Consider the following 15,782-nt stretch of genomic DNA (forward strand, 5'->3'; position numbering starts at 1 on the left):
ACTGGCACCAGCATATTTAGTTGTATAACTGCAACTTGTGGGGTAGCTATTTCCACCACTGAGTCAGCATCTGGTTCTCCTGCAGTTGTGTAAATGGAACTGAAGGTAATTTAAGAGCAGTTCCATCTGAGACAGGCAGGTTAAGCAAAGCACTGAGAGAAAAATAATTTTTACCCCCAGGCTTCTGGTTTGATAAAGGAAAATGCTCAGGAATTACACACAAAACAACCCACGATAGCAAAGGACAGATCAGTTCACTAGCTCTGAAGTGGCTGCTTAACGTGAGCCAGACTGTTTCTCAACACAGAAGTCTCAGGCCACAGTGGTCCCGGGGTCTGCTCTGTGTGGGGCGATCACTTCCATGTCCTGAGTCAGAAGGGTGGGAAGAGCTGCTGGGTGTGCGGGCAGGGCCGATTCCTCATCAGCAGAACCAGAACATTCTAGGTCAGTAAATATTGCATAGAAGGCACCAGACAACAGGTGTTGCTAGAGTGGTTCATCTTGAAGGAAAGAGGACAGACTCCGAGAGGAGAGGGAAGGGGTTGTTCTTCAGGCTTCCAGCATTCCCTCCTCGGCTCTCAACTGCAAAAGGCCTATGGCAGCAAACACACACCACGCAACGAGGGCTAGCAGCACAAAGACGGTCACAGCCAGCCGAGTTTCCGTGGGGGAGGAGGTTCACTTGCAGCAGTACTTAATAAGAGGCTCCACAACACGACATTTAGAAAAGCAGCGGGAAGGGACCTCAGGAGAGCTTGCAAAATTGACTCTGTCGGTTTCTCTCTCCCTCACTGCTGTTCCCAGCACCCTCTTGGATGTAAATATTGTGCATGGGAAGAACCTGAGCCTCTGGGGCAGGAGCAAATTAAAGCAGGAAATGCTCTGCAGGTCGGAGAAGCTCAGAGGAGCTCCAGCCCGGCAGTCTGAAGGGAATTCTGCTAAAGCAAATCAGTTCCATGTGCTGAAATCAGCAGGAGAGTTTGCTGTCGTCGTCTCAGCTTAGTGCACGTTATTTGGGAAGACTCCTCATTCAAAAGACAGTTTGCCACCACAAAGTCTACAGTGTGCTTCTCTGGAATTTATGACAATGCACTGAATGGTTGGAATTCAACAGGTGGTAAGTGCACGGCAGAGCTGCAGGGACAATATCTGCAAAGTGCTCCGCACACCCGGGCACTTAGTTGCTGCTTATATTTATGACAGGTCACAGCTGTGCTCTTCACACACCCAACTGTCAGGTCTGAAACCATGCTGTCCCCTTTCCTCTTTCCTCGTGCTACTTTCCCTGTTCTGCAGTTAACAAATCTTCTTTGAACTATTTCTTGCATTCATCATTTTTCACTGACATTAAAAAAAAGCTCACCTGCTTCCCTGTGATGTTCCATGCCCTGCTCACCTTCAAGGTGAAGCTCTAAATCCTCTGTCCTCCCTGCCCTACCTCTGGCCACAGCTTCCTAAGCGATCTCTGTCTGTTACTCTCTGCCCACCCCCTGCCCTCCCCAGCCTTTGTCCCCACTGCAGCCAAAGCAAGCTTTCTGAAACACAAATAAGGGCCTCCATCCCTCTCCTTTGCTAATGTTCAGCCCACAGAGTGGGATCTTGTGCACAGAATGAGCCTTGGTGAAGGGCTTGACAGCCTCCACTGGCAACGCTCCCCCCCCCCCTCCTTCCTTGCTGGGCATCTGTCCTTCCCTGGGCCACACACTGACACCCACTGCTCTCTTGTCCCTTCATGTGTCTCCCGCACGTGCTAGCTCCGGCTTCCCTGGCCAGACTCGGCGCCTGTTTTCTGCAACACTCACTCCTACCTCCCTCATTGGCAGAGCTGTGGAGACAGCACGTGCCACCACTGTGCACTGCATGTTCCTGTGCTGCGCTGGGCTGGGACACAGCTTTGATGCCTCACGCTGGACTTCATTCATTCCTAACTAAAGGCCAGGGGCCAACACGTCCACATTCTGCAAACACAGCAAAAGGAAAACACACAAAATTCCTGCCTGGGAGCTTCTGAATGAATTAATGGATGAAAGAATGATCAAGCTTTATTCCCTAGATTTTTAAATAATGGGCACCTCCTATTTTATCCCTGAATTGCTTTTTCCTTGCTTTGTGCTTCTGTTTGTTAGCCACTATCTCATTTCCAATTAGACTGTAAACTGTTTTAGGCAGGAGTACGGTTTGCGTTCATTCTGCTTGTGCCTGACACTCTGTAATGATGAACTTCCCTGTCTACTGGGGATCCCAGCTCCCCACACATAGAGGGATTATGGGGAATTGCTATCATGCTTGGTTTCCTCAGAGGCAGATGCTGTGAGCGTTTGAACTTGAAGATGTCAGGGCAGGAGCACTTGCAGTCGTCGTTGAACCCCCTGATTCTTATTTTTACTTGTTCTCTCTGCAGACGTTACAAGAACCCAAACAGTCCTCTGACCCTCCTGTATCACCTTTTCTTGTACCCAGTGCCTCTCTGGGCTTGCCAACCAGTTCTGTTTTCACCCACCACTAACCAGCCGTGCAAGTTCTTTTCCTCCAATAAGAGAGTGAGTGTGAAATTAAGAATTAAAAACAAAAGAGACAGGCCAGGAAACTGTTTAAATTACTCACTGCAAGACAAATATCTCTGTGTCTGATATGTCTGCCAGGTAAAGTTACTTATTGCATCCTATTCTAATAGCTTGAAATAATTGAAGCAGCTCAAAATTCAGTATAAGCTACTCTCCCCTTAGTGTTTACATACTATTTTTCTAAAGGTGCATAATGGATTTTGAGTCATTCTTCTTTAAATCCTCATCCTGCGATTAATCTGGAAAAAGGCCTTAAAGTTTACATGGAGGTTTTAAAAGAAATGAATGCTTGGTCACATTATGGAAATCTCATATTATTAAAACTTATTCACATTGTGAGAGACTTAATGAAGTATTATATAGATAATAGTAATATTTCACATGTGATTTATGCATAACTGCTTTGAATGCTGTAAGAAAAATGATATAATTTTGTAAGCGATTTTTATAATAAAGGTATCTATCACTAAGCATTTGAAGAAAAAATAATTTAAGTCTTTTAAGGCACACATAAAGTTGGTAGGTTTTATTTTAGCTCTTGTAGCTATGAAGTCAGGGATCAGAACTGTTCATGAAAAAGGCATTTGATATACCAACTTAGCAAGCCCTTAGCACAGAACTAAGTATGTAGTAAGCATAAACTATTTACCAAATTAACATGTAGATTTTCTAGATTGCTTTTAATACAAAACCTAATACATAGAATAGATCTTAAGTAAATAGAACAATTATCATGAATCATACAAATTTTTTGTAACAGATGCATTGAAGAGTGAGTGAACTAGGACTTTGGGACTTTTTGGCTATAAATCACCAGTTACACAGATAATTTGAGGTGGTCATATAGTTATAACTGTATTGTTATGGTGTAGTTATATGTAATAACCTTTTACTAAAAAGACATTTAAATCATCATATATCTCTATAGTAGCAAAGAACAGTTAAAAAAGACCATGAAATTTAAAAAATACTGTCATGTATAACAGCATCAAAGAAACAAAATAGGTATAAATCTAACAAAACATATACAGGATCTTTAAAATAAAAACTAGAAAATGCTGGTGGAAGAAACCAGAGAGGACTTAAATAAATGGAGAGACATACTATGTTTATGGTTTGGAAGACTCATAAAGATGTTGATTCTTTTCCCAAACTGATCTATATATTTAATGCAATTCCAATTTGAATTCTGGTAGGATTTTGTTTAGATACAGACAAACCAGTTCTAAAAGTATATGAAAAAGCACAGGAACTGAAATAGTCAAACAACTGTGAAAAGAAGGAATAAAGTGAGAGAAAATGCATGACCTAGTTCTCAGACTCACTGTGTAGCTGTGGTAGGGACGTGTGGTGTTGGAGGAAGGACAGCCACAGAGATGAATGGGCAGAACACAGTCTACAGATGGACCCAGAAGTACAACCAATCAATTTTTGACAAAGGTGCAAAGACAATTCAGTGGAGAAAGAATTTGCTTCTCAAAATTGATGTTGGAACAATTGGAAATCCACATGCAAAATATCCACCTCAGCCCAAATCTCCATCTTATACAAAATTTAACCCCAATGGATCATAGATCTCTAACTACAATGTAGTACTATGAAATTTAGGAGAAAATATAGGACATCTGTGGGTAGGCAACAAGTTCTTAGACCTGATGCTGAAAGCATGAGCCATAAAAGAAAACAAATGGATAAATTGGACTTCATAAAAATTTAAAACGTATATTTTGCAAAAAGCATTTTTAAGAGAGTGAAAAGATAAGATACAGACTGAATATTTGCAAATCACATAAATGACAATAAACTGGAAACCACATGTGTAAAGGACTCTCAAAACTCAACAAGAAGAAATCAACAACCTAGCTAAAAAATGAACAAAACACTTGAATAAATACTTCACCAAGAGGATGTATGAAAGGCAAATAAGCAAATGAAAAGAGCTCAATGACATCAGCCATTAGGAAAATGTAAATCAAAACCATGAGGGAGATAACACTGCACACCTAGGATGGCTAGAATAAAAATACTGACAATTCCAAGTGTTGACTAGGATGTGGAGCAACTGGAACTCTCATGCATTGCTGGTGGGAATGCAAAATGTCACCCTGTAAAGCAATTTGGCAGTTTCTTAAAAATAACCATGAACTACCTGCAATCCCATTTCCTGCTTTGAGTGATGAAAGAGAAATGACATATTTTTGGAAGTGATTTTTTATTTTATAATGAATATATTGGTCACCAATCTTTTGAGGGAAAAGTAATTTAAATTTTAATGAAAACTTATTTTCACACAATATCCTGGACAAGAATGTTTATAGTAGCTCAGTCCATAATCACTAAAAATTGCAAACAACTCAAATGTTCTTCAGTGGTGGAGGGATAAACTGTCGCATATCCACATAGTAGAGTATGCTCACCAATAAAAAGGAACAAAATTTGCTACATGCAACAACTCAAAGCCATCTCCAAGGCATTATTCTGAGTGAAAGAAGCCATTCTAAAAAGGCTTCCTACCGTATGATCTCATTCATATGACATTCTGGAAAAGACTAAACTGTAGTGGAGAGAATGCAGGGGAGGATGTGGGGTGACTACAAAAGGAAAATAGGTGGGAGGTTTTGGGGGTGATGTACCCTCATTGTGGTGGTAGTTACATGCTTCTCTAGATGCATTAAAATTCATAGAACTATACACCAAAAACAAGTACATTTTATTCTATGTTAATTTATAAGATAAAATATAAAATAAGTTAAGGCCATTTAACCTGGTCTATCATTATATAGCCACAAATTGAAGGCATGGAAACACTGTATCATTACATAAATCTCCTAATCAGAAGTCCCAGCATAGGTACATCTGGTCTTTCTAAAAGCATGCATCTCATTTCCACCTCTGAGCTCGTGTTGGCATTATAACCTGAGCTCAGAATGCCCTCCCCTTCCAAATCCAAATGTCTCTACTTTCTGAACAATATGGCACTTTTGGACTGTTACACCTTACCTGGCATTTGGAATTGAATTTTTTTTTTTTTACTCTTCCATGAACATTTTGCCTCTCCAGCTAGATTTTAATTTTTTGGAGAAAAAAACCAAAACAAAACAACTACATTATCCCCAAAGCTATGGCAGTTTGACTCACATAGTCGAGCTCAGCAAATATAAAATGTACAAAGGAATAAAAACCATCCTTCTATTGCAGCCTTGTGGGAAGAGCTCACTGCTGGGAACTAGCAGGTCCCAGCTGTGGGTCTGACACCAGAACCTGTGGGGCCTTGAGCAGGCCACCTGGTGTATCGGGGCTTCTGCTTCTGATGCATGAAATGATGAGATTGAAAGAGAGACTCAGCGAGAGGACGTTCAGCTCTAAATTTTACTGAGAGGTCGCCTTGGAGTAGCAGCCAAGGAATGGAAGATAATTCTCTGGTGAGGTTTATATTTTGCAGCATTTCCTAAGACTCTAGGCCTGGCTTTTAATCACTTTATTTATGTACCACTAAAGAGCTTTTATGACATGCACAGGAAGAAACAGGAGTTGTCCTGGAGGTGACGCCCTCATGCAGGGGACTGTGTGGTCTGCAGGTGGTGCTGTATTGGAGTCACTTCTTAAATTTTCTTTCTTTGTAGTAAAACCTATAAGATTTAGTACTTTAGCCATTTTTGAAGTGTGAAGTTCAGCAGCAGTCAGTACATCCGTCTCCAGAACTTCTCCATGCTGCAAAACTGAAACTTTTTCTCCATTAAACATGTCACTGTCCATTTCTTTCTCCCCCCATCCCTGGTAACTACCATTCTACTTTCTGTCTCTATGAATTTGCTTACTCTAGGGTCTCCTATAAGTGGAGTCATACAGGATTTGTCCTTCTGTGACTGGCTTATTTCACTCAGCACAGTGTCCTCAAGTTCTTCCATGTTGCAGCATGTGTCCGAATTTCCTTTCTTTTTAAGGCTGAATAATATTCCGTTGTAGGGGTACACCACGTTTTGTTTATCCATTCATCTGTCCATGGACACTTGGGTTGTTTCCACCTTTTGGCTGTCGTTCGGAGTCACCTTTTAAGTGAAAAAGACTCCTCCCGGCGGTGCTGATCTGACTGGCCATCGCAGTCTCATGTCCTCTGACAGCTCTGGCAGGACAGATGCCCAAACTCCCAGCTCTCCTTCCCTCCACACCTGAAGTGACACTGGCAGTGACTCCATTTGGTCGTTGAGCAAATCCCAAGCACACAACATTTTGATGTTGCCGCTGTTTTCAAGGCCAGCGTGCACTGATGAAATGAGACCGTTCTAGGGCTGCTGGGTGGAGAAGCAGAGCCCCCATCGGGCCCCTCTCAGTGAGTGACCCTGTTCAGGCATGTGTGTAGTCTTTGGAGTGAGACTGGCATGAGTCCTTAATCCAGGCCTTCATAGTGCCCCCACACCCTGCTATGATGTGCCACAGACTCTGCTCAATTCAATTCCAGGCATGCAGGGAGTCCAAGAATTTCCATGAGGCACAGGTGGCGGGAAGAATGGAAGGCATTCGTCAGCGTGTCTTAGGCATGGTGCTTTTCTGGTTTTACTTGACAGTTTATGGGGAGGGGCACTTATCACACCTTACTGTGAGGCAGATACTGATTTTCAGGTGGGGAGCAATTGAAAGATGATGCCCAGCCTGAGGGAAACAACTAGAAAAGGGAAGGGGTGGGGGAAGACAAGGAAGGTGGGGATGGGCACGGCTCTTGGGGACAAGGTGAACTCCAGGCGTCACAGCCCAGCAGGGGTAACTCCATGTCTGGAGCGGCCATGAGGGGGACACGGCGGGGAGGTGGCCCCCAGGACCTTCCCTGCTGAGATGTCGGAGCTTGGGCCAGTCACTCACCTCCCCTTCTGTCCTGCCCAGAACTGTGGTGCCTCTGCCCTAGGACACTTGTGGTGTGTCTAGTCACCTTGAAGGTGTCCAACTGAACTTGGAGGACTTCTGTGGCTTAGTTGTTGCTTTGTTTTTAGGACACATGTTTATTCATTCTCTGATGAAGTTCATTAGAATTGTATTCACTAAGATGGATAAAAAAGTCAAAATTGTTAACGTTTTATAGTTATTGGCCGAGATTTGTGTCTCTATGTCCATGCCTATTCTGTTTCAAGTCACTCATTTTCTCTGCAGGTGATTAGAAGGCAAAGGAACATTCGGGAAGTCAGTTGCACCATAAATGAGACACGGGATGCAGGGCCAGGCAGCAGTTACCCGGCCTGGTGATGAGGAGTCAGAAGCGACAGGAGAGATTGAGGATCCTGCGACCTGTCCCTGCTTCACTGGCCTGCAGAGGTTGGGACATTCCAGCAGAATACTTGGCTTGATTATCTGGAGCTAAATATTTAGGACAAGTGAAGGTTGAAAAAATAGTCTAATTTTTTGAAATGAAAATTTTCTATAGTTCAGAAGAATAATACATACTCATACTAAAGATGTCAAACAAAATAAGAAAATTTGTGGAAGAAATTCTACCACTTAGGGATGACTTTCATTTACACTTTAACAACCACATTCTTAGACCTGGCTCTATGCACAAACACAGGAAAATATGCAAGTCCTGTTAAAAGAGATATTTTGCACACTATTTTGTTACCCTTCTTTTTCTTTCTTTTTTTACTCAGTATGTCAGGGACCTCTTTTCATATCAATATAGGTTTGTATCGTGATCAAAAAAATAAAAACAAAGCAACAAACCTTGATGGCAAATAAAATGACATAATGCTGAAAAGTTTTAAAAACCATGAGAGGAAGACTATGGGCAACCATTTCATTTATATTTAAAATAAATCTCCCTTTCCATTATCCTGTTTACGGGCTGGTTTAGAAAAATCAATATTTTATGTCCGTCAACCTGCGATAACGCTCATCTCCAGCAGGGGGAGACCGCACACACGCTGTCGGGCGACTCCGGCTCCTCTCTCCAGAAAAGGGAGTTTTATTTTATTTTTTTAAATGTTTTGTTTTGGTTTTATTGATTATGAATATTCATGGGGTACAAAGCAAATTGTCACCACTCATGCCTCAGATATGATCAGATCCATACTGGCAGCATGCCCATCACCACAAATTGTGATTATACCCCTTATCCCCCACCCAATTATCCCCCCAATTATCCCGACCTCCCTCCCCAGCCCCCCTTTCCCCACTCCACTTTGTAGCACAAGGAATGTTCTCTCCCTCTGCAAATCCAACGCACCACTGTGGTCTTTCTTTCCTTCCTTCTTTCTTTCTCTCTTAGCTCCCACATATGAGTGAGCGCATGCAGTATTTATCCCTCTGTGCTTTGCTTATTTCACTCAACGTAAGTTTCTGCAGGCTCATCTATGTTGTTGCAAACGGGAGTATTTCGTTCTTTTTTATGGCAGAGTAGTATTCCATGGTGTATATATACCACAGTTTCCTTATCCAATCATCCATCAATGGACATTTAGGTTGGTTCCATATCTTGGCTATTGTGAACAGAGCTGACATGAACATGGGAGTGCAGGTATCCCTTTGGCATGATGATTTCCATTCTTCTGAGTATATACCCAGAAGTGGGATTGCTGGATCATATGGAGGATCTACCTGTAGTTGTTTGAGAAACCTCCATACTGCTTTCCGTAGTGGTTGTACTAATTTACAGTCCCACCAACAGTGTAGGAGCGTTCCCTTCTCTCCACATCCTCAACAGCGTTTGTTATTCTCATCCAGAAAAGAGAGTTTTAACAGGTTTCCAGCTGGCTTTAAGGTCCAGGAGAGCTGGGAATTCTCACACGTGGACGTAGTAACAGGGACATAATCACAGAGGACTAGCTCTCTCCTGCACATCTGAAGATCAGCAGTCGTTGCACAGCGTGACTGTTTTATGAAAACATGATGGGGCGTTTGTGCACCCCTCATTTGCATCTGGATTTGATTAAAGAAGACACCTTGATCGAGTCATTCCCTCTCAGAAGAGAATGCTGCATCTTGAAAAGATTAATATTCACTGATGCCTGTGGTTTTGTGGGTAGAGAAAAAAGAGTTCTAGCTCTTTATTTCTTGTCTGAGAGATAAAAGAGATCTAGCTCTTACTTTATTTCTTGTCTGAGAGAGGTGTTTAAACCATTGTGAATTAGCCATCACAATGTTAATAAATTGAATCACAGGGAACCCGCGGCTCCAGACTTGCCTTCTGTTCTGGACCCTGAGATGCGTCCAAGTCTCCCTGTTGGACCAAGCAAGGACCATCAAGCCTTGGGTTCTGTCTGTGCCAGTACCCGGGCTTTGGTTTGCTTGCTTTTCTCTTCTGGACAAATGACGATCGTTAGATAGATTACATGTGAGTAAATGTAACTGGGAGATTGCCCAACAATCTTCCAGAGTAGACCAGCAGCTTCTAGTAGTTACATAGTGGTACATGGTAGTTAATATGGACAAACAGTGATCAGACCCTGATGCCAGTACCTTCTCATCTACACGCCTGCCCCAGCGATGGAGAGTGTTCATAATGACATTGTGAAATACAGGAACATCTTTTAAATAGTATTAAAGAAGCTCTGGCCTCCTTCCAGAGCACATGCATTAACAGAAAGTACATTTTGTTTCTCCACTTCGAATATATTTTATTGAGTAATAATTTGGGGAAAACTGGTCAGTCGAATAACTGAGTGCTGTTAATGTCTGCTCCATCTTTTCTATCTGATGCTCTATAAGGAGTTGGTATCTGGAGATCTGCCCTCTCAAAAACCTGAAATTGAGTGCTCTCATGGAAGTCACCAATGCAGGTGTCCTCACACCAAGCTTTCTCTGCCTCCACCCAGCACTGACGGTCTTTTACTACAGGATGCACTGAGGCCTACAGAGTGGCCTATCTGCACTTGGACCGAGGACTCTAGAAATCACCTAGTCCTCACTTCGTGACATGGTCCATGACATCATTTCAGAATGACACATTAGAGAAATGTCTCTTTGTTGATCCATCTCAAATATGCCTAGATAATGACATCTAGTGTCTAGTGGCTAAAAGCAGTGACAATTTTCTTTCTGGCATTTTCTTGAGTAAATCACCCAAGTTCTAGGAATGCACATTTCTCCCTGTGTTTCTGAAAGGACTTAACGTAAAAGAATTGTAAAGGTGGTGACTGTCCTTGGTTATAAAACATGTGTGTGAGTGTCACTATTACCACCCTCATCATTGTTTGCCCATAAACCAGAAAAGCTGCTCAGCACCCCTTCATGCGACCACTTCATTGTTCAGAGGTGGAAACTGAGATGCAGAGGGGCTAAGGGGTCTGCTTGCTGAGGCCCCTAACCTTTGGTCCAGGGCTTGGGCCTTTCCACTGCTACACCAAGCACCACGCGAGATTCCTGTGGACTGGGTGCAGAGGGAGAGGCTCATGCCATGGACTGAGGACTCAGCAGCAGGTGACAAAATTCACTGGCTCCATCACATGGCGAAAAGTAAGGGGAAGGGAGAAGAATAGAGTTTTAAAAATTGTGTTTTACTTATTTATTATGACAGTTTGCAGACTTGCTTCATATCAAGTTATGAAGCTATGTATGAGCTGGAAATAAAATTGTGCATATCTATGAGAAAAAGAAATTAACATCTGTTGGTGGAGTATGTTAGATATGTCAGTTAATATCTAGGGGATTAGAGAAGTTTTAATTGCTGCTCTTTACTAGAAGACTATTTCCTGATTATTTTGGTGAACACTGTTAGACCCAACATACCCAAGTTTAATTAATGAGACAAGATTTTTCAATGTCATTGTTATTTTAGAAGATGCATTTCCACATAATTAAAACTAGGGACCTGTTGGTTCCCCCTTTCAATGGGAAAGTCATGCCTCAGTGCAAACGACTGTGTTGTCTGGACCATTCTTTTCTGTCCATGCAACTAAAAACCAACCAACACACCTTCTGAGACTTATTCCTTGAATTTATAGATTGAACACCACAGAATTTTGCATGTATCCACGAAGTGGCACTCAGGACTCTTGTTGTCCATTTAGACGGATTTCCCAGTGGTCCTGAGAAAGAGTAAATGAATTAGCATTTTGCTTCTTTCCCCAGGGAAATCTCTGATTCTGTGGCACTGTCAGGGGCTAATATGTGGACCCTCTGAGGACCCTCTTTGGTGTCACTGTTTTTATGAACTGCCATGATAAGAAAGAGTGCAGAGTAAGCTTTGGAATCAATACAATGACTTTTTCTTAGGAAGGTGATGATAAAACCAAGCATGCTCCTTTAGTTCTGTGTCCTTTATATTTAAGAACCAAAAAAACACGATGTAAAATGGATACACTTTTTCCGCCCTTTTCCTCTTGCTTCACTCTTCTTTCACGTCAGAAGAACGCTTTACATCCCTCAGACGTCTTGCCTGCGTGATTAATCCTCCCTAAATTCTTCTGGAAGAGGCTGTCTGTGGATAGCTTCCTCCTGTCCATCCAGCAGGCTGACACGTGGATGGCCACACCTATTTTCCACTTAAAAACCAGAAGGGGTGCCGACAGCTCGTCATAAGCCACTTGAAGGTTAGCGTGGGGACATGCTTCTGCACTGCCTGGCAGCTTGCCCGGCAGCCGGAATAGGCACCAATAAAATAAACGTGATCGATTAGAACGTGTGTATAAAAGGTCACGGGATTGGTGATGAGATGACAAATCCGGCTGTAAATTGCAGGAATTATGCCCTTTCTCCCTTTTCTTACTCCGCATATCTCCTACCCTGATGGCAAACAGAGAGATCACAGGACACGATGATTCTGTCCCCAGTTCTAGTTTTGTTTACACAAGGCTACTTCAAAAAGTTTGTGGAAAGATTTGTATCATCTTTCAATTGTAGTTTTTCATGAGCTTTTTGAGGTATACACCCTTGTGTGTAAATGTATATGTGAGTGTGTACATAGTCACGCACGTGAGGGTACTTCAAAATATGTACTATATATATGTATGTTTCAGAGGAGGCTATTATGCCATTTCTGATCTAACAGCTTCTAATATGCCCCAGGAAAGAGCGTTAGATTGTTTTCTGGCAAGATCAGTGCATTTTAGATTTTGCAATCTGGAGAGAATTCTTTTCCATCTGAATGATATATGCATTGATCTTGCTGTGTTTTTGCCCTCTGTAGAATTTAAGAATTTGTTTGCTCCTGACTCCTTGACTCAGATGAGGTTAATGAGCGCTCTAGGCTCTTTCTTTAGGGAACGCCGTGCAACCTCAGCAGGAGAAATTCGTAGGCAAACCTTTTGTTTAGATGGAGACGCAGGTTGCCTGGCGGCTGTTCTGATGATACATTTCTTCCCAGATAATGGAAAATGAGAATGCTGGCAGGGTGTGGAGAGAGCCAGCGGCCGTGGTTTGTGTGTTTGGTGTCATTCCTGGTGTCTGCTCAGGGGGACTATCACTTTGTAGTAGTTGACTACAGGGTTCTAAGTATGAGAGTTGGTGCTTGTAGCAAACTGTGAAGCTGAACACAGTGATTTGGATGCTGCTTTCTGTGATGTGGTTGGGGGCCCATCTGGTTCCCTCTGTTCTCTCCCATAAGATTTCACCTGACATGGGGGAATGAAGCCCCCGGCCTCCTCTGGGGCTTCGCCTGAATGTGCTGGTGCCACAGGGGCTGGTGTGCAGGCCAGATGTCGAAGCAAGAGCTCCTATGCAGGAGGTAGACTCTGGATGGCCACACTTTCCTGGCCTGGGATTTAATCTCGGGGCAGAGCTCTGCGCTGGTTTCCAGCTCTGGTCCTACAGAGTTAGTGCTCAGGAGGTGACACATGGCAGCTGTTGGGGTGGAAGCTGCTGTCCAGTCCGTGAACAGGTCTTGAGCATGGTTGTTTGGTGTTCCTTCTGGCAGCTCTACCGTCCTCTCTGTCTTAGATTAGCAACCCGACGACAGCTCGCTGGGACGGACCCTTGTGCTGTGGAATCTCCTGCAGGGGTACAGCTTTGATGACTGTCGTGTCTGGGGGCAGAGCGACGATTCGTGAGGCAGATAAAGCAACCTCTCATTTCTTCTCAGGACACCCACAGGAAGCTTACAGCAAAAGCGACCTGGATGGTCTCCTGCAGGAAAGGCTCATTGTCGTCTGTTTCCCAAGCGTAGGGCAACTCAGAGCTGATGGCAAAAGAGCTCAGCTCTGGTCCAGCTATTCTGAAACGTGGAGTTCTAGAGGCTTCGCTGCTGTCCCCTGTAAACGAGGTGAGAAGCAAGTTCTGGTGCTGGATTTAACCACTCTGGTATTTTTCCTTTGCTTCCAGGCACCCATTTATTTAAGACCTCAATGTGTCTGAAGTGAATGGAAAACTCTTTTCGGCATAGATGTCAAGCTAACTTTGCAATAGAGTCACAAACTGAACAGTAATTAACCTGGAATGCCTTTTGCCTGGCTTCGAAATTCTGTGGTCTGCTCGCACAGAATGCAGCATGCAGTTCGAGGGACATGGGGTCTGGAAGATTTTCTTTGGAAGGAAAAGCAAAGCCTCAAGAGGCTTTCCAGAGCGAAGGCCACTGCCCTGCTTGGGAGAGGCTGGCCCAGGACAGCTGGCTCCGGCTGTGCCTGCACACCCTCTGGGGACTGCGGCGCTCTAGACCTTACAGGACCATCAAAATATGCAGCCACCCAAATCACTCAAATCTGGTCAGAGGAATTTTTTGGGAAATGATGAGGAAATTACTTTCGTTAAGCCTGAAGAAGTCCGAGAAAATTCTATAACGGCCTCCCGTTCAGCGACGCTGGGGTGGGGACCAGAGGTTTCATTTCTCTTATGAGCAGAACCAGACCTAATGAGGTTAACACATGCCACGCCACCTCCTCATGGCCTCTGGGTGGGGTAGAGCTGCGTCACAAAGTCTCCCTGAAGGCCAGAGAAAAGACTGGTGGAATCGTAGTCTTCAGAGAAATATTGCAATCATTTAATCTGACACTTTCATGTTCCACTTGCGGAAACTGAGGCCCGAGAGCAGAAAGGCACCTGGCCCTCTCACAGCTGGTGAGAGGCAAAGGGGCTGGGACCACCAGGGTCCTTCCGGGCCGGTGCTGCCCTGTGCATCTCTAGAGCCACCTGAGTACCGAGCAGCGCGGGGCAGGGACACGGCAGCATCTGTGTCTCTGTGCGACTGGGGCCGTGCACAGCATTTACATCTCCTACCTCGCTTGAGTGGCTCCCCGAGTCAGCAGGACGGATTCTGATCTGTTGCTGTTTTACAGGAGAGGAAAGGGATCTCCGAGAAGATAAACCACTGGCCCAAGGTTGCGTCGCTGCTGAGCGGTAGAATTAGACTTAAACCATGTATTTTTAATTCTTACTTCCATGCCTTTCCACAACATGGGAAATCTTGACTCCTAAGCCCCGGGGTGCTGTGGGGACAGTTGGGGGTGTGGAAGCAGGGGTCTTCTAGCAAGCCTCGTGGATGCTTAGGCAGCGGGGATGGATGGTGTCCTCTAAGGCCATCGGGGCTGCCCCAGGAGACAGAGGCAGGTCACGGATAGATGCCAGTGGCTGAGCGTCCCCTCCCGCAAGTCGCTGTCTTCAGGGTCCCGGCTGGGTGTCGTGCTGCAGTGGAAGCGCAGGACAGAGCCGGGTCGTCTGCTCGCTCTTACATGCAGGTGTTTTCTCCCGCATGTTGCTCTGTCTCTCTCTTACAATTTATGCTTTGCCACTTTGCTTTGGGTTCTCAAATACTGTTGCATTCATCTGCGTGTGTTCCCCTCTCCCCACCTTCCAGTCCCCAGAAAAATGAGCACCATGTTAGTTCTCAGAAATGTCCTCTCCTTGAACCAAGGAATTCCTACAGGGAGCGTGGTTCTTGAAGAAGCCATCGCAGTGGGGGACCAATGTGCCCTAAACCGACAGACCTCCTGTGTCATGGAGGGTGGGCTTTCTACCCTGCCCGGTGGGTGTTGTTGCAGACAGACAGGGAGATACAGAGAGAGAGAGAGAGACAGATACACAGAGAGACAGAGAGACCAGGCGAGAGGGAGAGAGAGACAGAGAGACAGGAAGAGAGGGAGAGACAGAGACAGGGAGAGGGAGACAGAGATAGGAACAGGGAGAGACAGAGACAGGGAGAGGGAGACAGAGATAGGAACAGGGAGAGACAGGAGGGAGACAGGGAGGGAGAAGAGTGTGGTGGGCAGGTCAGAGCAGAGATGTGGGCTCAGCATTGTAATTAGCGCCTTGCAGTTTCTGAACCACAGGGAAGGAGCTTTTTGATTCTGCCCATCCTCATTCCTACAA

At 44.4% G+C, this 15,782-nt stretch overlaps 1 protein-coding gene across 5 annotated transcripts in view; it reads right to left on the reverse strand.

Annotated features, from left to right (window-relative positions):
- MBP (myelin basic protein) overlaps positions 1-15,782 on the reverse strand; it is a 138,816-nt gene that overhangs the window by 17,571 nt on the left and 105,463 nt on the right. The window lies entirely within an intron of this gene.

Source organism: Cynocephalus volans, chromosome 13 (genome assembly GCF_027409185.1).
Source record: "Cynocephalus volans isolate mCynVol1 chromosome 13, mCynVol1.pri, whole genome shotgun sequence".
Classification (NCBI taxonomy): Eukaryota; Metazoa; Chordata; class Mammalia; order Dermoptera; family Cynocephalidae; genus Cynocephalus; species Cynocephalus volans.